Here is a 27141-nt window from a genome sequence, read left to right as displayed (position 1 = left end):
ATTTGACAAAGGAGGCATGAACATACAATGGAGTCAAGACAGTCTCTTCAATAAATGGTGTTGGGAAAATTGGACAGATACATGCAAAAAAAAAAAAAAATGAAACTAGACCACCAACTTACACCATACACAAAAATTAACTCAAAATAGGTACAGGACTTAAACATAAGACAGGAAACCATAAAAATACTAGAGGAATCCACAGGCAGAGAAATCTCAGACATATGCCGAAGCAATTTCTTCACTGATACTGCTCCTAGGGCAGTGGAAGCTAAAGAGAAAATAAACAAATGGGACTACACAAAAATAAAAAGCTTTTTCACAGCAAAAGAAACCATCAACAAACAACAAGAAAGCCCATTGTATGGGAGAACATATTTGCAAATGTTATCACTGATAAAGGTTTAATCTCCAACATCTACAGGGAACTTATACAACTTAATAAAAGGAAGATAAATGATCCAATAAAAAAATGGCATCCGACCTAAATAGAATCTTTTCGAAAGAAGACAGAAAGAAGGCCAAGAGACATATGAAAACATGCTCAAAGTCACTAACTATCCGAGAGATGTAAATCAAAATGACAATGCGGTACCATCTCACACCTGTCAGAATGGCAACCATCAACAAATCAACAAACGACAAGTGCTGGCGAGGATGTGGAGAAAAAGGAACCCTCGTGCACTGCTGGTGGAATGCAGACTGGTGCAGCCACTGTGGAGAACAGTATGGAGTTTCCTCAAAAAACTAAAATGGAGCTCCCATTTGACTCAGCAATCCCACTTCTAGGAATATATCCCAAGAAACTAGAAACACCAATCAGAAAGGATATATGCACCCCTATGTTCATAGCAGCACAATTCACCATAGCTAAGATTTGGAAACAGCCTAAATGCCCATCAGCAGATGAGTGGATTAGAAAACTATGGTACATCTACACAATGGAATACTATACTGCTATAAAAAAGAAGAAATTCTTACGATTTGCAGCAGCATGGATGGACCTGGAGAACATTATGTTAAGTGAAATAAGCCAGGCAATGAAAGAAAAATACCACATGATCTCACTCATTTATGGAAAATAAAGAACATTATAACCTGATGAATAAAAAGATAGATACGGAGCCAGTAAAGCACCGAACAGACTGTCGAATTGCAGCAGGAAGTCTGGGGAGTGTTGGTGAGGGAGGGAAATAAATCAACCAAAGGACTTGTATGCATGCATATAAGCACAACCAATGGACACAAGACACTTGGTTGGGGGGGGATGAAGGCATGCGACAGGGGTAGGGGAGGCTGGGGGAAGGTCAAGGGGGAAAAAAAAGGAGATATATATATACTAATATATGTAATATTTTAAACAATAAAAAATATTAAAAAACAGAAAGCTTTTTCTCTACAATCAGGAGCTAGACATGAATGCCTGCTTTGACCACTTTCATTTCAACACTGTACTGAAAATTATAGCCAGAGCATTTGGCAAGAAAAAGAAAGGCATCCAAATTGGAAAGGAAGAAGTAAAATTATTTCTGTTCACAGATGATATGATTTTATGTGTAGAAAACTAAAGATTCCACACACAAAACGTTAAAATAAACCAATTCACCAAAGAAGCAGGATACATAGTCAATATGCAAACATTAGTTGCATTTCTATATACTAACTATGAACAGACTGAAAAGGAAATTAAGAAAACAATTTGTAGGAGTATATGGAGTAATCAATGTTGTTGAGAAAGATTGTTCTGCCAGATAAGTGATTGCAAAGCATGGTATAGTGACATAGACTCCCTTGGTTTCAAATCCAGGACCTACCACTTGTTAGCATATAAATTTGAGCATATCCCTCAGTCTTTCTGAACTGTATTGATTACATATGCAAGGTGGGTATAAGTCCAAATTTGCAAGGTTTTATAATGAGCAGTGAGGTCAGCTTTGCAATGCATCTGTCACAGAGCTCAGCAATGAATGAGAATCATTGCTTGAATTTTATTTTTATTATGGAAGTAAAACTTGGGAGGCTGATAGTGTCTAGGGTTTCATCACTACCATCAAATGCTATCCTACTTTTTGTGCCACAGAAAAGTACAGAGGTCCCACAGGCCCTCTGCTGATGTACACATGCTTTGATTAACCTTGAAGCAGAGAATGAATTTGTGATGTTATTATTACAGAGAAACTATTTTGGGTTTGCAGGTTGCCATGACATCTGGACCCATCATGTTGGTCCCCATGTGTTTGGTGGAAAACAAAAATGAGCAGATGACAGTGAACCAGAAAGCCTTAAAGATTCTTTACAAGATTTCTCAACCAGTGGTGGTTGTGGCCATCGTTGGGCTATATCGTACAGGAAAATCCTATTTGATGAACTGTCTTGCAAGGGAAAAGTGTGGTGAGTGAAGTCCTGTGACAGAAGCTGTTTGCTTAACTCCAGCTGAATCTCAGCGTCTCACTACTTCTCTAGGGTCACAGGAAGGGAGATCCCAAATTTCTTATTAAACACATTTTCTAATTCTAGTTCTCACCAGCAAACTTGCAACTTGACCTTTTTCTGTTCCTAGTTCTTACTCCTATGTTTCTGCTTCCTATAAAAGGAAAATCTCCCAAACTAGTGCTCTCTTCTAACCCACCAGGCATTAAGCTCTTGAAGTTATGTCTCCCACATGAAATTTTGCTTTCTATTACTGTGATATTCTTATTAATTAACCAACTTGCTTGAATATCTGTCATCTTAAAATTTTTCTCTGGACTCCATATCTCATTATGACTACCACCTCATTTTTTCTTTTTACTCCTCTTCAAGCTAAAATATTTTGTCTGTCTTAATTTCCTTTCCCAATTCTACTCATCCCACCTCTCTTTACAATTGACTTCTCACTGTTTTTAACCCTAACAGTCCACTGAATGCTCTTATTATATTTACCAATGAACTTCATTTTGTATGATCAATGGATGTTTCTTTGGATCCATCTTAGTTCCCTGTTTGACATCTTATCTCATAGTTGATATCTCTCTGCTCCTTGAAATTCTTTCTTTACTCGGCTTCTGTGGCACCACACTCTTCTGGGTTTCTTTTTATCCCTGTGTCTAGTTCTCTTCAATCTCTTTACCAGCCTCCAACTTTTCATCCACTCATCTGAATTGTAGGTTCCTCCAGGACTTGGCCCTGAGATCTTTTCTCTGTTTATACTTTCTCAATTTGACCTCATCCAATCTCTGGACTTTAAATGCCACTTTTATTCTCATATCTCTGCAATGGATATTTCTTGCCTCAATATCTCTTCTGACATTCAAACTCATTAATCAAATAACTATCTAACTTTTTCTTTTTGAATGTTTTCCACTTAAAGTTATGTTCACAATAAAAGTCTAGATCAATCCCCACTTTGAAACCCAAATGAAACCAAACAAAACAAAGCAAAATAACAGCACATTTTCTGCTTTCTCAATCATTTTCTTCCCAGTAGTGTATCAACCTTCTAGTTTCAAGCCTCTAACTTGATAGCCCTCAGTTAGCTTATCTCCCACATCCAATTCATACATCCACCCTCTTGTTACTCTTACTAAATATATCTCAAATCTGTTTTTCTATTTTTATTTTACCATTTTTATTTATTTTTAACCCTCACTGGAAGACATGCTCAGTGATTTTAGAGAAAGGGGAAAGGGAGGGAGGGAAGGAGAAAGAGAGAGAAAGAAAGGGGGGGGGGAGAGAGAGAGAAGGAGAGAGAGGGAGAGAGGAGAGAGAGATCGATATTGATCCATTGCCTTCCAGTGCTTTCTCCAATGGGGGGAATCTAACCGAAACCTAGGTATGTATGTGCCCTGACCAAGAATTGAACCCACAGCTCTTAGGTGTATAGGATGACACTCCAACCAACTGAGCCGCACTGACCAGGACTATTTTAAGATTTTTATTTATGAGGCTAAGTCAGTCTAATCTTTTGCTTGAAATCCTTTTTCTTTTTTTCTGAAGTGTCCTTTTTCTACTTTGACCCTCTCTAATAAATTATCTTCAAAGCAACCAAGCAAAGTTTCATCTAGTTGCTTTTAATGCCTTCCTTAAGCTTGCATTATTCTTACATAAAATTTATACTCCTTGGAGGCCCACTGTGACCTAGTCTTTCCTATATCTTATACATTTTCTCCATCACTGGTTATGATACAACCATACCAGCCTCCTTGTTGCCCTTGCAAATTGCAAGCCTTTTCCTATCTCTAGTTCATTGAACTTGTGGTTCACTCTGCCCGCAATACTTGCTTCTTCTTTACCCAGCTAGCTCCTTTTATTCAAGGCTCTGCACAAATGTCAGTTATTTAACTTAAGAAGTCTTCCCTGCCCATCCTGTCTCATGTTGCCTCTCCATTTAAATTTAACACAATATGAATACATTTTATATACTATCTAATAAAAGAGTAATATGCAAATTGACCATCACTCCAAGACACAAGATGGCCGCCCCCATGTGGTCAAAGATGGCTGCCCCCATATGGACACAAGATGGCCACCACAAGATGGCCTGCAGGGGAGGGCAGTTGTGGGCAGTTAGGAGTGACCAGGCCAGCAGAGGAGGGCAGTTGAGGGAGACCGGGTCAGCAGGGGAGGGCAGTTGAGGGGTACCAGGACTGCAGGGGAGGGCAGTTGTGGGGGGCAGGCCTGCAGGGGAGGGCAGTTAGCGGTGACTGGACCAACAGAGGAGGGCAGTTGGGGGGAACCAGGCCTGCAGGGGTGAGCCATTGGGGGGCGGACCAGGTCTGCAGGGGAGAACAGTTGTGGGGGGACCAAGCCTGCAGTGGAGGACAGTTGGGTGGACCCAGGCCTTCAGGGGAGGGCAGTTGGGGGAGACCAGGCGTGCAGGGGAGGGCAGTTGGGGGGACCAGGCCTGCAGGGGAGGGCAGTTGTGGGGGACCAGGCCTGCAGTGGAGGACAGTTAGTGGTGACCGGACCAGAGGGGCAGTTGGGGGAGACCATGGTTGCAGGGGAGGGCAGTTGGGGGGGGGCAGGCCTGCAGGGGAGGGCAGTTGGGGGGGGGGACCAGGCTGCAGGGGAGGGCAATTAGGGGCGATCAGGCTGGCAAGGGAGGGCATTTAGGGGTGACCAGGCCCACAGGGGAGGGCAGTTAGCAGTGACCAGACCAGCAGAGGAGGGCAGTTGGGGGAGACCAGGGCTGCAGGGGCGGGCAGTTGGGGGGGACCAGGCCTGCAGGGATGAGCCGTTGGGAGGTGGACCAGGCCTGCAGGGGAGGACACTTGGGGGGGACCCAGGCCTGCAAGTGAGGGCAGTTAGGGGCGATCAGGCTGGCAAGGGAGGGCATTTAGGGGTGACCAGGCCTGCAGAGGAGGGCAGTTGGGGGCAACCAGGCCTGCAGGGGAGGACAGTTAGGGGTGACCAGACTGGCAGGGCAGGGAAGTTAGGGGTGACCAGGCCAGCAGGGGAGGGCAGTTAGGGGAAATTGGGCCAGCTGGGGAGCAGTTAGGCATCGATCAGGCTAGCAGGGGAGTGGTTAGAGGGTGATCAGGCTGGCAGGCAGAAGCGGTTAGGGGCAATCAGGCGGAGGCAGGTGAGAGGTTGGGAGCCAGCAGTCCTGGATTGTGAAAGGGATGTCCAAATTTCATTCACTAGTGCTCTAGTAATTATATATTTGTTTTTCTTCTTATATTAAAATTAAAATCAGTAGAGGAAAAAACCTTACCTGGAGTCTTTGCTGACAAATTTGCAGCAACAGTATAGTGTGTAGAACATAGCAAGCACACAGTAAGTGCTTTTTTAATTGAGTAAGAGAAACATAAATCAGAATGTTTATCTTTTAAGTCACTGCTATTTTTATATGACTTTAGCTAGCCTTCATGAAAATTCTGATTAGAGCACTGTACCTTGGTGTTACAGAATATCTTGTAGACTAGCATATCCAAATCCTACAAAGCCCATGAATATGGTTTACTGTAAAGAGAATCTGACACTGGGAATATAAAATAAGTCATAAGAAAAATAAAGGACAACATATTGAAATTCATGGGCAGGAAATGAGACTATGGAAATAGCATCAACCACACATCAACACTTTTTCTATTCTGGTTCAATGTGGGGCTCTCAGAAGTTCTGTTTTCCCTCAAAATAGAAAAAAATCAGAATAAATGTGATGTGATAATGTTTCTCTTAAAGAACATTTTAATTGTTGCTGGGATTCCTTGAATTAGTAATGATTAACAGCATCTTCAAAACAAGTAAAAGGTGAGATGCAGCCACAATCTTTTATGAGGGCTTATGACGTATGCTTATTAATTAATTATTTATTTGTTATTTATTTTTCCATTCCTGTCTCTCCATAATGCCATCCATTAAGATCAGATTTCACCTGCCAAGCTCATAAACTGGTTATAAATTACCAGGGTCTTAGCCTTCATTGGCTATAAGACTCCAAAGAGAAATTGTTTCTGTATATTTCAGCCACTGCTGTATCTCCTGAGCCTTGAACATATCCCCAATGCCAAGAACATAATGGGTGCTTAATAAATAATATTGAATAAGTTGTCCTGTTCATTCCTCAGACTATTGAAAGTTCTTGATCTAATTACAATACATTCAACTCACTTCTTTAGGGAGTCATGATTGTTGAATGGATAAAAATCAAAGCTTTCTTATGCATAGCATACCCCTTTTCTCATCCAATGTGTGGGTAGGGCCTCCTAAACATGAACAGGGATATATTAACATTGCAAAATGGAATTAGCAGTCTGAATAAACCAAATTTATGTGAAAAGGTGTTACTGCTAGTAAAAGTATGAGTAGTTAGATGGTATACAAATTTGGACACCCTTGAGATGGAGAAAGCACTATATTGTATCTTAGGGCATTCATAACCCTGTAAGTCTCATTTTGTGGCCCATGGGCTTCTTGGACTCTCTGTTGTCACTGTGTGTTGCATTTCCCATTCCCTTGCAGGTTTCCCTCTGGGCTCCACGGTGCAGTCTGAAACCAAGGGCATCTGGATGTGGTGTGTGCCCCACCCCTCCAAGCCCAACCACACCCTTGTCCTTCTGGACACTGAGGGCCTGGGTGATGTGGAAAAGGTAAGGCAGAGTCACAAACAGATCCTTTTTATTCAGGATTTTCTCCTTATCTTTTCATGATCTTTTGTAATTTAACTGTTGTGATCTATTCTTGAAATGCTGAAATTTAACTATATTGAACGAGGCAGACTTTGGCCTCTTTGAAACTCATTTCTGGGTTAAATAAAATAATGTGGTATATTAGATAAGATCTTTTATTTCTGAGCACTGAAGTGAATAATTTTACCCTTTGTAATAAGCCTTCATTGAGAAACTGAATTCAAGGGTCTTGAGCTGAGTTATACATTGTTTATACTACAACTAATTGCTGGCTTCTGCAAAATTTTTGGCCATCTTCAAGGCTCTTCATTATTCTTCACAGGATTTTGCTTTTGAGCTTTATTTTCTCTACCTACCTTCTGCTCTGTGCCAGTCAGAACAATAACTCTACTTAATGCATTCTAACTCTCATTCTGCTTCTGCAGATCTTTCTACTTGCATGCTTCTTTCATTTCTTCAAGTCAAGATTTTATAAATCCTTTAACATCCAGCACAAAATTTTAAGGGATGTTTCATATTATAAGCCCACTCTTTCTCTAACTCCAGTATATGTTGACACTACAAACTGGTGCCCGAATAGGGACACTACAAACTGGAGCCCAAATGTGGGACACTACAAACTGGAGCCCAAAAGTGGGACACTACAGTTCCCCTTTGACCGATCATCATTTTTTAAAAAATATATTTTTATTGATTTCAGAGAGGAAGGGAGAGGGAGAGAGAGATAGAGAAATCAATGATGAGAGAGAATCATTGATTGGCTGCTTTTTTATTTGATATAATGGCTGTTGTTTTTACTAACATTCACTATTACTGTGTAACCTTTTAATTATATTGCTGTCATCTTCATTGCATTTGTTTTCAAATGTTTGTAAATACCATGAAATAGTTATCTCAAGTGTAACAATTATATTCATCTTTGCTTCCCTATACCTAAGAAAAATATATAACATTTAGTGGTAGTTCATAAATATTTAATTTACTTGGGTTTTTTTTGAGAGTTCAATTGTGACTAGCATAGTAGATATTTTATAGTTCACTTTTTGTTAAATGAACATGAGGTGTCACTTATGAACAATGAATTGTTCAAAATTATTTTATTTACTCCCACTTAGAAACAAAGAACACTAAGGAAAACATAATTAGAATTCTTTTATAGGTGAGGAAACTGAGATCACAAGAAATGTCAATGTAATTGCCAAAGCTGAGATTTTGCCTTTAATTCTGATTTCAAGGTTTTTTCTTTGTACCAAACACACTATGATCTGAAATAATAAATCAAAAATGATTGAAGAAATAACTGAATGAGTTTCTGAAAATAAGACTCCTAAATGTTTTTTCTAACATGTTTTCTAGGGTGATCCTAAGAATGACTCATGGATCTTTGCCCTGGCTGTGCTTCTGAGTAGCACTTTTGTGTACAACAGCATGAGCACTATCAACAATGATGCCTTGGAGAAACTGCAGTATCCTTCCCAGTTTTATTGAGAAATCGATGGGAATGGAGACAAAGCTGAGTTCTCTTTCCCTGGGGCTGAGTGGCCTTTGGTGGAGCAGGGGGAACCCAGGGCAAAAGACAATGTGAATAATAATTTTTTTGAGGGAAGTGTGGGAATTGTGGGTAGAAGGTTCCTTTTCCTTATCCAGGTCCTAGTTACGTGACAGAGCTGACAAAACTCATCAGGGCAAAGTCCTCCCCTAGACATGGTAGAGTAGAAGATGCCACAGAGTTTGTGAGTTTCTTTCCAGACTTTATCTGGACCGTACGGGATTTCACCCTGGAGCTGAAGTTAAATGGTCACCCTATCACAGAAGATGAGTACCCGGAGAATGCCTTGAAGCTGATTCCAGGTAACAGGTTGGCTGGGCAGTGGATGGTCCAATACAGGGTGAGAGGTACTAAACATTGTCTATTATCTCTAATAGTTGCATTTGTATTTTAAGATTAGATCGAGCCCTATAGAATTGGTTTTTGGAACCTAGGTTGCTATTTGTTGGTAAGTTCTAGTAACTACATAGTTAAGCTCACCCAAGAAGAATGGGGCTTAATGTAGAGTGAAAATTATTCTAAACTAAATTTCACCTAAGATAATTTATACCTTAACATTAAAATATAATGGATGCTAAAACTTTCCAAAGACCAGACACTTTTGTTTTTTATTATGCTTCTTTTTTTGTTGATGAAAGCAATGACCTATATAATTGTTAGCCATAAAATCACACTGAAGTACATATTTCACTCAGTTCTTACTTTTCTCAAGGCGAAATATAAATTTCTAGTGCGAGAATAGTTGGATCTTGCACAAAAAAATTTACACCCTAAATAGACCTCATGATCTACTATCAGTGCATATGTTTTCATTATATCTCTCACTTTTTTTTTTTTGTAAATTGGGGTATAATTGACATACTATCTGGGTAGAATTTTTCCCTGCACTATCCAAGTGCAGGAGGAATATAAACAATGGCACTCCTGGCTACTTCATCACTGATAGGTTCTTTTAGATTTTGGGAGGCTCGTACATTTTCCCTATCTTCTCTGTATAGTCTCTCTCTCTTCTTTGTTGCACAGAAGCTCTTCAATTGTCCTTCAGTTGTCTCTCAGGAGGAATTGCTCTAAATATAGGTGCACATTTAGTGTGGTCATGGACCTGCATCTTTTTCTAGTTTCTTGAATTGTAAAGTTAAGTTGTTTATTTGAGATGTTTCTTGTTTCTTTAGGTAGACATCACTATGAACTTCTCTGTTAGAACTGCATTTGCTGAATCCCATATTTTGGCCAGTTGTATTTCCATTTTCATTTGTCTTAAGGTAATTTTTTATTTCTCTTTTAACTTCTTCATTGACCCATTGGTGGTTTAGAAGCATGTTGTTTAATCTCCACATATTAGTGAAATTTTCAGTTTTCTTCTTGTAATTGAAATTTTTTTTTGTTTTCTACCATTGTGGTCAGAAAAGATGCTTGATATGAATTCAATCTTTCTAAATTTTTTAAGACTTGTTTTGTGACCTAACCTATGATAGATCTGAGAGAAGTCATGTGTGCTTGAGAATAACAAGCTTTCTGATAATTTTGGGTAAAATGTTCTGTTTATACCTGTTAAGTCCTTCTGATTTAATGTGTCATTTAGGTGATTGTTTTTGTATTAATTTTCTGTCTCCATGAGCTATTTATTGATATAAGTGGGACATTAACATCCCTTACTACTATTGTATCACTGCCTAGTTCCCCCTAGGTCTGTTCATGATTGCTTTATATATTTAAATAGGGATATATGTTCTCTGTTCTGGGTGCATAAATAACTACAAATGTATATCCTCGTGTTGGACTTATGCCATTATATAATGTCTGCCTTTTTTGGTTTCTTATTACATTCTTTGTCTTAAAGTCTTTTTGTCTAATATAAGTATCACTACGTTAGATTCCTTTTAGTTTCCAATTGCATGGAATATCTTTTATCATTTCTTCACTTTCAGTCTATAATGTCCTCACATCTGAAGTGCATCTCTTGTAGGCAGTATATAGATGAGTCTTATTTTTTTAAAATATATTTTATTGATTTTTTTATAGAGAGGAAGGGAGAGGGATAGAGAGTTAGAAACATTGTTGAGAAAGAAACATCGATCAGCTGCCTCCGGCACACTCCCTACTGGGGATGTGCCCGCAACCAAGGTACATGCCCTTGACCAGAATCAAAACTGGGACCCTTCAGTCCACAGGCTGACATTCTATCTACTAAGCCAAACTGGTTAGGGTGAGTCTTATTTTTTTTAAAAAATTCATTTAACCTCTCTATGTTTTTTGACAAATTAGTCCATTTACATATAAAGTAATTATTGATAGGTATGTACTTATTGAATTTGTTAATTGTTTTCTGGTCATTTTGTAGTTCCTCTCTTCCTTTCTTCTTGCTACCTCTCTTTGTGGTTTGATGACTTTCTTTTGTGTATCTATTATAAGTTCTTGCTTTGTCGTTACCACGAGGTTGATCTATAACAGCATATTTATAACAGTCTATTTTAAGCTGATAACAATTTATGTTTGAAAACATTCTAAACTCTACATTTTTAGTCTCCCCCACCACATTTTATGTTTTTGATGTCACATTTTAAATATTATCTTGGGTATTCCTTAATTAATTATTGGGGTTATAGTAATTATTATTTATTTGGCCCATCTTTCCTTTTTTGTTGATGAGTCTGGCTGAAGGTTACCAATTTTGTTTATTTTTTCAAAGAACCACCTCTTAATTTTATTGATCTCTTACTTTCTTGTTTTGTCTCTGTTTTATTTCCACTCTGATCTTTATTATTTCCTTCCCTTTACTAACTTTGGGTTTTGTTTTTTCTAATGCCTTAGGTGTAGTTATGTTGCTATTTTGAAATTTTCTTGTTTCTTGAGGTGGGCTTGTATAGCTATGAACTTCCCTTTTAGAACTGCTCCTGTTGCATTCCATAGATTTGGGAGAGTTATGTTTTCATTTTTACCTGTCTCAAGATAGTTTTTGGTTTTCTGGTTGATTTCCTCTTTAATTTAAGGGTTGTTTAATAGCATGTTGACTAGTGTCCATGTGTTGTTTTTTATTTTTTCCATTCTCTTCTTGCGGTTTATTTCTAGTTATATGGTGTTTTGGTAAGAAAAGATATGTGGTATGATTTTAATCATCTTAAATATATTGAAACTGTTCTATGGGCTAACATGTAATCTATTGTGAAGATGTTCCTTATGTACTTTAAAAAATGTTTATCGAGCATACCTTGTTTGAAATGTTATGTAAATAACTAGAGGCCTGGTGCATGAAATTCGTGCACGTGTGGTGGGGTGTGTCCCTCAGCTCAGCCTGCACCCTCTCCAATCTGGGACCCCTTGAGGGATGTCCAACTGCCCATTTAGGCCCGATCCCACCGGGATTGGGCCCACAGGGATCCGGCCTAAACAGGCAGTCGGACATCCCTCTCATAATCTAGGACTGCTGGCTCCCAATTGCTCGCCTACCTGCCTTCCTGATTGCCCCTAACCACTTCTGCCTGCCAGTCTGATCACCCCCTAACCACTCCCCTGCCATCCTGATTGATGCCTAACTGCTTCCCTGCTAGCCTAATTGCCCCTAATTGCCCTCCCCTGCAGGCTTGGTCACCCCTAACTGCCCTCCCCTGCAGGCCTGGTCACCCCTAACTGCCCTCCCCTGCAGGCCTGTTCTCCCAAACTGCTCTCCCCTGCAGGTCCTGGGTCCCCCCCAACTGCCCTTCCCTGCAGGCCTGGTCGCCCCCAACTTCCCTTCTCTGCGGGCCTGGTCACCCCTAACTGCTCTCCCCTGTAGGCTTGATTGCCCCCAACTGCCCTCCCTTGCAGGCCTGGTCCCTCCCAACTGCCCTCCCCTGCTGGCCATCTTGTGGTGGCCATCTTGTGTCCACATGGGAGCAGCCATCTATCCACATGGGGGCAGCCATCTTGTGTGTTGGAGTGACAGGCAATTTGCATATTACTCTTTTATTAGCTAGGATAGAGGCCTGGTGCCCGGGTGAGGGCCAGCTGGTTTGCCCTGAAGGGTGTCCCAGATCAGGGTGGGGGTTCCCTTGGGGTGTGGGGTGGCCTGGACGAGGGGCCTGTGGCGGTTTGCAGGCTGGCCACTCCCCCTGGCCACCCAAGCGGAGGCCCTGGTATCTGGGATTTATTTATCTTCTATAATTGAAACTTTGTAGCCTCGAGTGGAGGCCAGGGCAGGCCAGGGCAAGCAGAAAGCTTGGATTCCTCCATCACCGGGGAAACCCAAGCCTCCTGCTCACTCCTTGGCTGCAGCCATTTTTGTTGGGATTTAGTTATCTTCTATAATTGAAACTTTGTAGCCTTGAGCGGAGGCCAAGGCAGCCCAGGAAGCGTGGTTTCTTCCTCCATCACCGGGAGCAACTCAAGCCTCCTGCTCTCTCCAGCTCCGTGGCTGCTGCCATTTTTGTTGGGATTTATTTATCTTCTATAATTGAAACTTTGTAGCCTTGAGCCGAGGCCAGGGCTGCGAGAAGCTTGGCTTCCTCCATCGCCAGGGAAACCGAAGCCTCCTGGTTGCTCTGTGGCCACAGCCATTTTTCTTGGGATTTATTTATCTTCTATAATTGAAACTTTGTAGCCTTGAGTGGAGTCCAAGGCTGGCCAGGGTGTGTGGGAAGCTTGGCTTCCTCCATTGTCAGGGAAACCCAAGCCTCCTGCTTGCTCTGTGGCCGCAGCCATCTGGGTTGGGTTAATTTGCACACTCGCTCCTGATTGGCTGGTGGGCATGGCTTGTGGGTGTAGCGGAGGTAAGGTCAATTTGCATATTACTTTTTTATTAGATAGGACTATTAAATCCATCTGGTTTAATTTTTTGTTTGTTTAAGAACAATGTGTACTTATTGATTTTCTGTATAGATTATCTATTCATTTATTTAAGTAGGTTATTAAAATCCCCTTTTATTATTGTTCTGCTGCCAATCTCTCCTTTTATGTCTATTAATATTTGCTGAATATATTTACATGCCTCTATGTTGGGTGTATAAATATTTGTGAATGTTTTATCTTCTTCTTGGATTGACCTCTTTATCATTTTGTAATGCCCTTCTTTGTTTCTTTTTGCAGTCTTTGTTTTAAAGTTTATTTTGTTTTTATAAGTTTTATTACCCCAGCTTTAAAAAATTTTTTATTTGCATGGAATATTATTTTCCATCCTTCACTTATAGTCTATATGTGTGTTTTGATCCTAAGTGAGTCTTTTGTAGGCAATATTTAGATGGATCTTGGTTTTTTATTCATTCAGACAGCCTATGTCCTTTGATTAGAGCATTTAGTTAATTTACACTTAATGTAATTATTTTTTAATATATTTTATTGATTTTTTTACAGATAGGATGGGAGAGGGAGAGAGAGTTAGAAACATCGATGAGAGAGAAACATCAATCAGCTGCTTCTTGCACACCCCCTACTGGGGATGTGCCCACAACCAAGATACATGCCCTTGACCATAATCAAACTTGGGAACCTTGAGTCTGCAGGTTGATGCTCTATCCACTAAGCCAAACCAGTTAGGGCTAAAGTAATTATTGATAGGTATGTACTTATTACCATTTTCTTAATTGATTTTTTGGTTGTTTTTGTAGTTCTTCTCTGTTCTTTTATTTTTTTTCTTGGTTTCTTCCCCAGTGATGTTTTGCTTCCCTTTAGTGTTATGTTTGGGTTCCTTTCTCTTTATTTTGCATATCTTTTATAGTTTTTTTTTTTGTTACCATGAGGTTCATATTCATATCTACACTAATAAAAGAGAAATATGCAAATTGACCATACCTCTGTGGTGCCCACCAGCCAATCAGGAGTGAGTATGCAAATTAACCCAACAAAGATGGAGGGTTAATTTGCATATGCAGGCGCAGAGTGGCTGGGGGTGGGATGGCCACTTGAGCACAGGCCAGCGCCAAGCGGCCTGCATCCTGGGGACAGGCATCCTTGGGAGCCAGGCCACTCTGAGCCTTTAGGCCTGTGCATAGGCCCGGAGCACCTGGGGTCCCGGAATGACCCCCAGCCGCTTCGGTCTTATGCGCGCAGTCATGGAGCAGTCAGGGGTGGGGCGGGAACATCCCTGGGACCAAGGCGTTCTGAGCCGGCGCGCGCGCAAGTGGCCAGGGGCAGGGTGGGAACATCCCCCGCAGTGAGCGAGCAGACAGCAGGGCCCTGCTTGCCCCTGGCCGTGGCAGTGAGGGGCAAGCAGTCCCCCGCAGGGCCCCCACAGAGAGCAGACACCAGGGCAGGGCCCTGCTTGCCCCTGGCCCCAGCGTCTAAGGGCAAGCAGGCCCCCACATAGAGCAGACACCAAGGCCTGCAGTGGCATCAAGCAGGCAGGTCGGCAGAGAGCAGAGAACCATGGGGAGCAGGCCTAAGCCATCAGTACAACATCCCCTGAGGGTTCTTAGATTGGAGAGGGTGCAGGTTGGGATGAGGGACCCCCCCCCCCCCGCCCGTCCTGTGCATGAATTTTGTGCACCGGGCCCCTAGTGTATTATAAGCTGATAGGTATTTAAGTTTGAAAACTTTAAATAGTACCTTTTTACTCTCCCTCCACAGTTTGTTCTCAACATAATGTTTTAGATCTTTTTGTTTTGTGTACTCCCTAACTTTTTATTGTATTTATATTTGATTTTGCTTTGTCTTTTAACCTTCATACTAGCTTTTTAATTGTCTAATTCACTGCCTTTACTATATATTTGCATTTATTTATGATATATTTCCTTACTTGTATTTTTTAAAATTTATGATTATGCTTTAAGTTTTACTTAAAGAAGACCCATGATGAATTCCGTTTGAGGAAACTATCTATCCTTCAATCCTGAAGGTTAAACTTACTACCCTGGTGTATTCTATATTATAAGTTCTTTCCTTTTAGCAATTTAAATATATACTGTCTTTACCTTCTGGCCTTTAAAATTTCAGTTGAAAAATTGCCTGATAACCTTATAGGGATTCCCTTTTATGTTACTAGTTGTTTTCCTCTTTCTGTTTTCAAGATTTTCCTTTAACTTTTGCCATTTAATTGTAATATTTATTGGTGTGGATCTCTGATTCATCTTGTTTGGAACTCTTTGTGCTTCCTGGACCTGGTTGTCTATTTCCTTCCTCAGGTTAGGAAAGTTTTCAGCCATTTAAAAAAAGAAAAAAACTTTCTATCCTTTTCTTTTCTCTCCTGCTGGAATCCCTATAAAGTGAGTGGTAGTACACTTAACATTGTCCCAGAATATTTTTTAAATATTCTTTTTTCTTTGTGATGTTCTGATTGGGTGATTTCCACTATTCTTTCTTCTGGGTAGAACTGATTAGTCAGTTCTTCTCTATTGTCTAATCTGCTTTTGATCCCCTCTGGTATATTTTGCATTTCAGTTACTATATTCCTCAGCTCTAAATGGTTCTTTATTATTTTTCTAACTCTTTGCTAAAGTTCTAAATGAGTTCCTCTACTCTTCTTCCAAGTCCAGTGAGTATCCTTATGACTCTTCATTTTAATCTTTATCAGGCAAAATACTTATCTCCATTTCATTAGGGATTTTTTCCATTTTTCTTTTTTTCTCCTTTTGGAATATATTCCTCTAGCTTCTCCCTTTTGCTTGACTTTCTGTGTTTGCTTCTATGAATTAGATGAAACAGTTATCTCTCCCAGCCTTTAAGGAGTGACCTTGTGTAGGAGTGACTTCTGTGTAGATTGTATGAGTTGGATGTTTTGGCAGGTCAGCTGAAGTGGGTCTGTGCAGTGCCTGGGGTCCTCTGGATATCTGGCTGGCTGGTGCTTCAGCAGGCACTGGCTGAGCATGCAGGACTTCAGGGGTTTGAGGCTATAGCAGATACTGACTGAGGCAGCTTGAGATATGGGTTTCTGGAGTACTTTAGAGAGCTGGCTGGTAGGGCCTACAGTAGGTGCTGGCTGAGGTCATTATGAGAGGGGGAGCTGTTGGTACTCTGGGAAACCAACTGTCTGGGGTTGCAGTGGACATTTGCTGAGGTGACCCTGGCTGCATGACTCTGGGTGTGCCTTGGGAGGGGGGAGGGGCACTAGACAGGGCTGCAGCAGTGTTGGCTGTGATAGCCCTGGGGCACGCTGTGTAGGTTTTGCCTGCTTGCTAGAGCTCTTGTTTTGAGCTCTGCCCCCACTATCTATAAGGAGGGTAATGAAGGGTAACATAAACAATGGTGCTGGCTAGCAACTCTGATTCTAGAGAATTCCCACAGATCCTGGAGAGTTCCTGCAGTTCCCACACATTTGACAGGCATCTAGTCATTAGTAGATTTTTTTAAATGTACAGTCTAAGTGCTTTTAAAATCACTGTGTGTGTTTTTCTGTGCCCCAGAGGACGCATGTCTGCTTTTATGTGAGCCCTGCAATGATATCCCTCCTTACTGCAGGTCTTCCTGTCTGGATAGGGTTCACATATGTACCACCTTCTCTTTATGATCCCTCTCATTTTGTTGTGCAAAAGTTATTCAATCAGCCCTCATTTCTTCAGGAGGAATTGTTCTATATGTAGGTGTATATTTGTGTGTCCATGTGAGGAGGTGAGTTTAGACTTTTTCTATGCCACCATCTTGAAGCCCTCTCTAGTTCCTTTTGTTGCTCTGATTGGGTGAGTTCCTCTTCCCTGTTGTCAAATTCACTTATTTTTCTTCTGCTTCATCTGGTTTGCTGTTGAACCCTTCTACTATGTTTTTCAGTTTAGATATTATATTCTTCAGCTCTATAACTTCTGTTTGGTAATTTTTAATATCTTATATCTCTTTGTTGAAGTTCTTACAGTGTTTTATCTATTCTTCTTTCCTTTGGTGGGCATCTTTCTGACCATTACTTTCAACTTTTTATTGGGTAAATTACTTATCTCCATTTCAATAAGGATTTTTTTTCTGAGGTTTTATTTTCATATCACATTTGGAACATATTTCTGTGTTTCCACATCTTGATTGATTCTCTCTATTGGTTTCTATGCTTTAGATGAAATCACCACCTCTCCTGTTCTTGAAGTAGTTCAGACTTATTGTTCAGCCTGCCCTTGCTCTGGCTTGTTTCTCAATCCTTTGTGATTATCCAAGCAGCATATTTTTTGTTTTTAATGCTCCCATTAGTTTAGGGTGTGACATGACCTGTCAGTGTCTCAAAGGGAAGACTGCACCCAGATTCAGGCTGATTGGAAGTCAGATCTTCAGGCAGCAGATTTTTTAAAATGCAAATAAATGCGATCCTATGGGACTACAAGCATAAGCCCCAGGCCACCAGAGCCAGATATCTGTAGGTATCTGCTGGGCAGTAGTCCCAAAAATTGGGGCTCCAGACAAAAGTATAAGCTTCTTTCTGGGAGATGCTAATAAGCTGTATCAAGGCAGAAAAAGACTACAAAGATGGTTTCCCCCAACCTCTGTTCCCTAAAAGTATAGCCTCTAATTGTGACAAATCTGAATTTTGCTCTTATGGCAAAAGCTACAAGACAAAAAAGTTTTTTTTTTTTGTTTTTGTTTTTTTTCAAAAATACTGGGGAGGAGGGTGTCTTAATCTTCAATCTGTATAGGATCCTGGGTGTGGTGGTCTGCCACTAACTGTCGCTCTGATTTGTACAGTCTCATGGGACACAGGAACATAAGCACCCCTGGCTAATGGGTCCAGGCAATCAAGGGGTATCCCCTGTGTGGCAGTCACAAAAACCAGGGTACGAAATGTAAAAAGTGGGTCAGGAACACATTTAAGAATTCCCTTCCAAGAAATGCTGGTGCTCTGGAATGTGACAGAGGAACAATGTGAATATAGTACCTGCCCTCTGACTTCTCTGGAGAGGATTACAGTCAGCCCTTAGATGTTTGTTTAATTAGAGACCTGCCCCTCAGGCTGCAGCTTGAGTGTAAGCTAACAGGCACCTTGCAGAAAGACTCAGATCCTGGGTCTGTTGTCTTTTGCTGTGCCCTGGCAGTGGTAGAACTCTTTCTCCCTTGGTTATAGGCCTATGGGATACACATGTATAAGCCCGCTAACCACCATAACCAGAAGATATAGAGATGTCCCCTGGCAGCAATCACAAAAATCAGGACACCAGGCAAGGTTATATGGTCCTTTCTGGAAGATACCAGTAAGTTGGAATAAGGCAGAGGAAGAGTATAAAGATTGTGTCCACCAGCCTCCATTCCTTGAGAGCACCTCCATAGTCCCCTGTAAGTGTGCCAAACCAGAAGCTTGGCCCTCAGGCCAAAATTTCTGGACAAGCAAAGAAGACTCTTCAGAAAGACTGGAAGTGTGTTTTAGTTCCTCTCTGCAGTGCCCTGAGAGTAGCAGTGTGCCAAGAACTGTATCTTCAATTATTACAGTGCCTTGGGATCCAGTAACATAAATCCCCTCGCCTCCAAAGCCAGACTATCATGGGGCATCTCCTGGCTCGCAGACACAAAAATTGGGTCACAAAGCATAAAAACCAGAAATGTTTAGAAGCTCTGTCCTGGAGATGATGGTAGTGTGGATCACAGCAGAGGGAGAATACAAAGATATTGTCCACTGGAAAAAGGAAAAGAAACAAAAAGAGAAAAAATGATGGTACCCATTGGCTTTAGGAAGGTAGAGGGAGAATAGGAAGATGGCATCCATCAGCTTCTATCCCCAGAGAGTATCCCAGCAGCTCCTTTCCCCTCAGACCAATGCTTTAAAATTAGCAAATAATTCTTTTTCTGTTTTCAAAGAGTTTCTGCACTGAGCCCTGGGGTGGGTGAGTCTGCATGTGAACCCTTTAAGAACTCACCACAGCCCCATGTGTCTTGTGGGTGTGAGCCCTGCTTGTTTTCAAAGCCACATGTTCTGGGTCTCATCTCAAGTGCTGCTCTTAAACATTGGAGTGCCTGGTGTGGGATACAAACCCTTCACTCTTCAGGGAGAAGCTCCAGATTTTGAGTTCCTTCCAGACCTTGAGTCGCTGTGCCAGGGGTGGGGTTTATGGTGAGATTGTATCTCAGCTTTTCTACCCACTTCACTGTGGTTACCATCTCATTTGCCCATTGTAAAGGGATTGCTCCACCAGTTTTTAGTTTGTTTTTTGTTTTTTTCCCCCAGAAGAAATTGCTCCATACATAGCTGTAGTTTCAGTGTGTCTGTGGGAAGTGAGTTGAGGATCTTCCTACATCGCCATCTTGAACTGAAACAATTTTTAAAAATTATTTCTGAAAACAGCCAGATTCTTATTTTACTTTCCTCATTATATCCTCCTTTTTATGTTAATCTATTTATTCACTTTGTCACTATTTTAAGTTAATAACTTATTTTAATTAATTGCATTTTTGTAGATGAGTACTTGACACAACCAATGTTTTTTTGGAGTAGTGGTGAGTTTTTCAGATTTACATTAGGTAGAGTTTAGTCTTTAGATTTTCTGCAAAAAAATAGCTAGTCCTATTTGTAGTATGTGAATTCAATCAATGCCGTTTTTCTTAACTGAACAAGGTGTCATATGTCCTATGTTAATCATTACTCCATTGTCTTTGTAACTTCTCTTTATTTTGTTCCTACAGTTTACTTCCAACATGGATTAGAGTAGACCAGAAATTGAAATTAGACCATCATTCATTAGATAAACATCTGATAATCCAGTCACCATGTTTGATTTTGTGGATATCAGCCATAAATTTATTTTTCTTGGGCATATGTTTCCTAAAATTTCTCTTCAGTAACATGTCATTCATATGAGTTTAATTTGTAATTTGTATGAGTATGTTAAAGGAGTTTATGAGTATAGAAATCTCCAAAGATCAAAAATCTCCAGTCATAAAAATATTTAGCTGTCTTGTCCCAAGACTGTGCTGACTGTAACTATGCTTTCCTTTTCCTCAGGTTTAAATCCAAAAGTTAAAATTTCCAACATACCCAGGGAGTGTATCAGGCATTATTTTCCAAAACGGAAATGTTTTGTCTTTGACCGGCCAACACAAGACACAAGTCTCCTGGCCAAAATTGAGAATATTTTGGAAAGCCAACTGGATCCTAAATTCCGGCAACAATCAGATAATTTCTGTTATTATATCTTCACCCATGCAAAGACCAAGACCCTCAGGGAAGGAGTCAAGGTCACTGGGAATCGTGAGTCTTCTTTTCTAAAACCATATTTCTGAGTGGTCTCATATGTGTTAATTATTTAATTACTAGAGGCCCGGTGCATGAAATTCATGCACTAGGGGCAGGGGAGGGGGGAAGGGGGTCCCCTCAACCCAGCCTGCACCCTCTCCAATCTGGGACCTCTTGGGGGATGTCCAACTGCCGGTTTTGGCCTGATACCAGTGGAGATTTTAGGAAATCCCCAAGGAATTTTAGGAAACATATGCCCAGAGGGATCAGACCTAAACTATCAGTCGGACATCCCTCTCACAATCCTTGATCTCTGGCTCCTAATTGCTCACCTGCCTGCCAGCCTGGTGGCTCCTAACTGCCACCTCCGCTGGCCTGGTCACTCCTTATTGCCCCCCTGCCAGCCTAGTTGCCCCTCACTGCCCCCCCTGCCAGCTTAATCACCCCCAACTGCCCCCCCTGCCAGCCTGGTCACCCCTAACTGCCCCCCCCCCCCGCCAGCCTTGTTGCCTCTCACACCTCCTCTCCCACCACTGGCTTGGTTGCCTCATGCAGCCTGCTTATTCAGTCATTTGGTCATCCTTCATGAACCTCCCTGCTGGCCTGGTCATAGGCAGCCATCTTGTAAAGGCATGAGGGTCAATTTGCATAATACCTCTTCATTATCCTATATAATAAAGAGGTAATATGCAAATTGACCATTAATCCAACACACAAGATGGCCGCCCCCATGTGGTCAAAGATGGCCACCCCCATGTGGACACAAGATGGCTGCCATAAAATGGCTGGCAGGGGAGGGCAGTTGGGGGTGATCAGGCCTGCAGGGGAGGGCAGTTAGGGGTGACCTGGCCTGCAGGGGAGGGCAGTTAGAGGCAACCAGGATGGCAAAGGAGGGCAGTTAAGGGTGACCAGGCCGGCAGGGGAGGGCAGTTAGGTGTCAATCAGGCTGGTTGGGGAGTGGTTAGGGGGTGATCAGACTGGTAGACAGAAGCGGTTAGGGGCAATCAGGCAGGCAGGCAGGTGAGTGGTTGGGAGCCAGCAGTCCTGGATTGTGAGAGGGATGTTCCAGTTTGGAGAGGGTGCATGCTGGGCTGAGGGACACATTCCCACCCCCCATGCACAAATTTTGTGCACTAGGCCTCTAGTATAGAATAATATGTGTTTTTAGTATTTTGTTTTATTTTATATAAAAATGTGTACTTAGAAATATTCATACCTCATATAGAAATATGTATGTGCTTTATAATTTTCTCTTGTCATGTGATTAACAAATCCTTTCCCAAAACTCCCAATATTATCACTTATATCTTGGAATCCCACATTTAAGAAGAACCCCACTACTGATAATAAAACCACTAACTGGGTATAAAAACAGAGTATGTTGTATTTTTAGGGGAAGTCCTATATAGTAAGTGTTTTTCTCAAAGAGACTTCTTGGGAGTTTAAATAAATACTTGTTTCTGAGTACCTGAAATCTATTGAAAGCTTAAGAATTAGGAACAATTATTATCTGAATTATCCTTCCTATCTCTTTACTTGTGTAGTATATTTTTCTTTTATTTGTGTAATGTGTAATAATTATTTACAGACACCTCTGATTATGTTAGATAAAGGTAGGTATTTAACCTTTTTTTGTGATGTCCTGTAGAACACTAGAATAATGAGTTAATGTAAAGTGAAGGTGTGATAGAAGTAGGTGTGTGTGTGTGTGTGTGTGTGTGTGGTTTCAGAATTATAATCTCAGAATCTTGGATCTCATTGAGTGATAAATTTATATTGATCCCTGTTTCCTATTTTATTCAGGTTTGGGGACTCTGGTGGTGACTTACGTAGATACCATCAATAAAGGATCAGTGCCTTGTTTGGAGAACGCAGTGACAACTCTGGCCCAGCTTGAGAACTCAGTGGCTGTGCAAAAGGCAGCCGACCACTACAGCGAGCAGATGGCCCAGAGAGTGAACTTGCCCACAGATATGCTCCAGGAATTGCTGGACCTGCATGCAGCCTGTGAGAAGGAAGCCACTGCAATCTTCCTGGAGCACTCCTTCAAGGATGACCAGAGGGAGTTTCAGAAGAAGCTCACGGTACTTTGTCTTAGTATTTGTCCTTAGTAATTCTTGCCCTTCTGGGATGATGCCTTCAGTTCTACAGATTAATCTCAAAGCTCATCTCCTATTCAGCATAAAGTAGTCTGGATTTTCCAGAGAGGGAGAATATTTACTTCTTTTTCTTTAAACTCAGGAAAGATATTAAAGATCTGTCTGATCTCTCAATAAATCAGCATTGGTTTCTCCTTTAGTGAATTGTGGCATGATTCCCGACCTCCTCAAAGTCATTTCTGAGCTGGTTAATCTCCAGGTATATTCACTCCTGTTTCTAGACACTTGATTTCCTTAGCATACTCTCTTAACAGGTAATTATTTATATTATTTTAGTTGTATCATTTTTATCAAAGATAGAATCACGGGATGCTACAGTTACTAGGAACTACAAAGAATATATAATGCAATCTCAACATTTCACAGGTGAAAATGAAGCCCAGGGAGGTTAGGAAGCTTTAACAGGGTCTTGTAGAGAGTTTTCAGAGTCGGAAATAAATTTGATTTTTGCTACACTGACTGGATGCTTTTATTAAGAGGACCACAGAGTACCCAGCTAATAAATTCTTTGGAATTTTATCTTCTATATTCCTTTCTCTAGTGACACCCATCTACATTTCCCATATAGGAAATCATAAAGAATAAGAAGGAGAGTTTATTGCTGAAGAATGAAGAGGCTTCTGAGAAATATTGCCAGAATGTACTTGATCAGCTTTCAATGGCCCTAATGGAAAGTATTTCAGAAGGAATTTTCTCTGTTTCTGGAGGGCACAAGAACTATAGGAAAGCAAAGGAAAGGATTGAACGGTGATATTGGGAAGTACCCAGAAAAGGAGTGAAGGTGAGAATTAAGGGGAACATAGGGATACTACAGATTAAAGTCAAGAGGGTCTCCTGAAAATATGAGAGCACAGCATTAGTTTTGGGTAATATGAGAGTATGGGGACATCATGATTGCTTTAGCTTTTAATGTCCACTATTTGCTCTTTCTTCCTAAGTAGCGTAGAAATGTCCATTCTCAAAAATGAGTATAAATTTCTGAAATTTATGAGAGAGAACAGAAATTATGCATTTCATTGTCTAACAACATGACATTTAGTATACTATGTTTTGAGGATTTGTGATGGAAAGCCAGAATCTTTGCACTCAAAACTAATCAAAGTGAGAAAGTCAAATAAATGGACAATTACATACAGTGGTAACATGTATATACCTGTGACTCTGGGGTACAATGGGGATGGTAATAAATGTAATAATAACAATACAACTAACATATCGAATTACTACTAATAGTTACTACTTATAGGCAGAATATTAAGCTCTTTCTCTTAACATTTTAATTTGACCATCCAAAATGTTATGAAACATTTATTTTCTTACCCACATTTTATAGATGTGAATTAGGAGGCACAGGCAGGTTATATAATTTGCTTAAAGTTGCACATCTAGCAAGTGCCTAGGGAGAACAGCAACATAGATTAGTCTACATTTCACATAGGGCATATCCTATATAATAAAAGGCTAATGTGCAAATCAACCAAACAGCGAAACGACCAGTCGCTATGAGGTGCACTGACCACCAGAAGGCAGACGCTCAATGCAGGAGCTGGCCCCTGGTGGTCAGTGTGCTCCCACAGGGGGAGCACCGCTCAGCCACAAGCTGGGCTGATGGCTGGTGAGTGCAGCGGCAGTGATGGGAGCTTTTCCCACCTCTGTGGCAGTGCTAAGGATGTCTGACTGCCTGCTTAGGCCCACTCCCTGCCGTCAGTCGGATATACTCTGAGGGCTCCCACACTGCAAGAGGGTGTAGGCCAGGCTGAGGGACCCAGCCCCTTCAAGTGCACAAATTTCGTGCACTGGGCCTCTAGTAGTCTATAAAATCTCCCAGAAGAGGAGGGGATGTAAAGTTTGAAATATTTGTACATGTTGTCCAGGTTGAATGTTATTCAAAGGTAAGAGCCACAGGTAAATATGCAAATCCATAACAGAACCTAAGGGTTATGGGTTTGTGCCACAGCACATAATTCTGACTGGCTGACCTAGAGCATGTGGAAAGAAGTAGTGCTGGAAGAGGGAGTGGAGGAAGACATGGAGAGTCTTTGGTCACAGTAAAGTGCTTGAACAGTTTGTAGAAGATCCTGGAGCATTTTAAACAGAAAGTAAAAATGACACATATGGACTTGTTTGCACAGAACAAATCTTCTCAGTGGAACTCTAAATTCCTTGTTCCTTCTTGGGTCCTCAGGCAACAGAGGTCTTCCAGCGCTTCTTGACGTCACAGGTGTCAATAGAGAAATCCATACTGCAGGCAGATAAAGCCCTGACCCAAGGGGAGAAGGCCATAGAAGGTATGGTGCATGATGCAACTCTCAGTGTGGTGGGCATTTTCTGCAGTACTCTCTGACAGATCACATTAAGATCTTTCCAAAACAACAATCTTTTCCTTTTTCTATGGAATTCACATTCTGCCAAATTTGAACATAACAAGCAGAGTGTGGTTGTATGTCAGCCAGACAGTCAAGGGCTTTTCCATTACATTATCAAACCTGCTCTTGATGGTGTAGCCATTGGGTGAAATCAGAGATTCCTCATCTCATTCAAATTTGATTTGTTCTCTGATCTCAAAATGGTAGAGTTCAGGCCTGATCTTGTACTTTCTTCTTTTTCTAAAATTGTCATGGGGCAGAGGAGCGGGCCAAGAAGGAGCAAGCTGAGAAGGAACAGGAGTGGCTAAGACAGAAGCACAAGGAACAGCAGCAGCAGATTGAGGCGCAAAATAGGAGTCTGGAAGAAAATATAGTCCAACTGAGAAAGAAGCTGGAGAAGGACAGAGACGAGGCTCTGAGAGAACAGACAAGAATACTGGAACACAAGCTGAAGGTAAGGCTGGCCATGACCTCAATAGTTGCTCATGGTCATCACCCTGGTAAATGAGAAAGGAATAGGTGAAAATTAATGCAAAATTTAAAAAAAGAAAACAACTACTGATATTTACTGCATTTGATTCACCAAAAGTACCAAATCCTGGATTTCCAAGAGGTCTTTGAGTTTTGCTCCACACTGAGACTCTAGAGCAGCCGTGGGCAAACTACGGCCCGAGGGCTGAATCCGGCCCGTTCGGCTGTTCTGTCCGGCCCGCGGAGCCGAAAGAGCAGAGGGTTCTCTTGCTCTCCCCTCCGCTCCTTTACTTTGAATTTATATTAGTTCACACAAACACTCCATCCATGCTTTTGTTCCGGCCCTCCAGTCCAGTTTAAGAACCCATTGTGGCCCTTGAGTCAAAAAGTTTGCCCACCCCTGCTCTAGAGAGTCCAAGATGACCTTGGGTCCTCCAAGTTCTTGGAGAATATAAATAGCCTCCCCAAAGTTCGAGTTTCTACATTAGTGGGATTCTAGGGTGATCTCATGAAGCCCTAATTAAACAAGGTCTTTAATAGATTATCAAGTAGATATTCTAACCAGGTGCTTTTAATATAAGCAGCAACTGGGTACTTCATCAAGATTACTGTCAATTATCCAGAACTCTACTACCAGCAAAGACCCTGATTTGGGTCCATGCTGGCCTAAAACTATCACATATATCTAGATGTAGAAATATGGGGAACTGACACCTAAACCTGCTTCGGTTGTCTCCAAGTATGGATAGTTTGCCTAAGTCACCACATAGCATTGGGAGAATTCTCTTTTTTCTCATCTAGAAGTGTTTACATCAGATTTTTTGATCAGCTTATGTGTTACTATTATTATTTCTACAATATGGGGACCATACCATTTGTACAAGTGGAATAATTGTTCTCTCCTAATCCATACTTTTGGTTGGAATACATTATTGCATTTTTCTTCATGCCTGGCTAAGTAAGGCTGAAAAATATCCTTCCTCTCACTGATCAGGTCTAACCCAGAAGATATTGTCTGCTTCAAATATTATCCTCTAATAATCTAATAAGAGAGGCTACTTTTATGTAGAAAATAAAGAAAATTTAATAACATTCTTACATATAAAATTTTACTATTTAGAAATGGGGATTTTCAGAAGTTTCCTTTTCCCTCTCTCCACACCCGTTATTTTAGATCCAAGAGGAATTGCTTAACGAAGGATTCAGGAAGAAATCTGATGAGATGGAGGCAGAGATAAATCGGCTGAGAAATTTGATTGAAAGTACCAAAAAGGATAAAACTCCTTGGATTGCACGGGCCCTGGACACACTTGCTGATGAAATCTCTGCAACCCTAGCTATCCCTGGTAAACTAGTTGGCAAGGGTCTGAATGCCCTGAGCTCACTGTTTAAATAAGATTAGTTTTCTTTAAAGGAAATTATAGAATGTGCATATGTGCTCTGTCCT

General features: G+C 41.1%; 1 pseudogene across 1 annotated transcript; it reads left to right on the top strand.

The window, feature by feature from the left end:
• The first annotated feature begins 2201 nt into the window (after window positions 1-2201).
• On the top strand, window positions 2202-27141 carry LOC308242864 (guanylate-binding protein 6-like; annotated as a pseudogene). The gene is made up of 10 exons: window positions 2202-2391; window positions 6943-7070; window positions 8466-8575; window positions 8764-8960; window positions 20468-20713; window positions 22502-22782; window positions 23426-23638; window positions 25043-25145; window positions 25484-25677; window positions 26869-27141. The product of its transcript is annotated as a guanylate-binding protein 6-like (transcript).

This window comes from Plecotus auritus (assembly GCF_963455305.1).
Source record: "Plecotus auritus genome assembly, chromosome: 2".
NCBI classification, from domain to species: Eukaryota; Metazoa; Chordata; class Mammalia; order Chiroptera; family Vespertilionidae; genus Plecotus; species Plecotus auritus.
The sequence above is the reverse complement of the archived record's forward strand: the minus strand, read 5'-3'. Positions and strand labels throughout refer to the sequence as shown.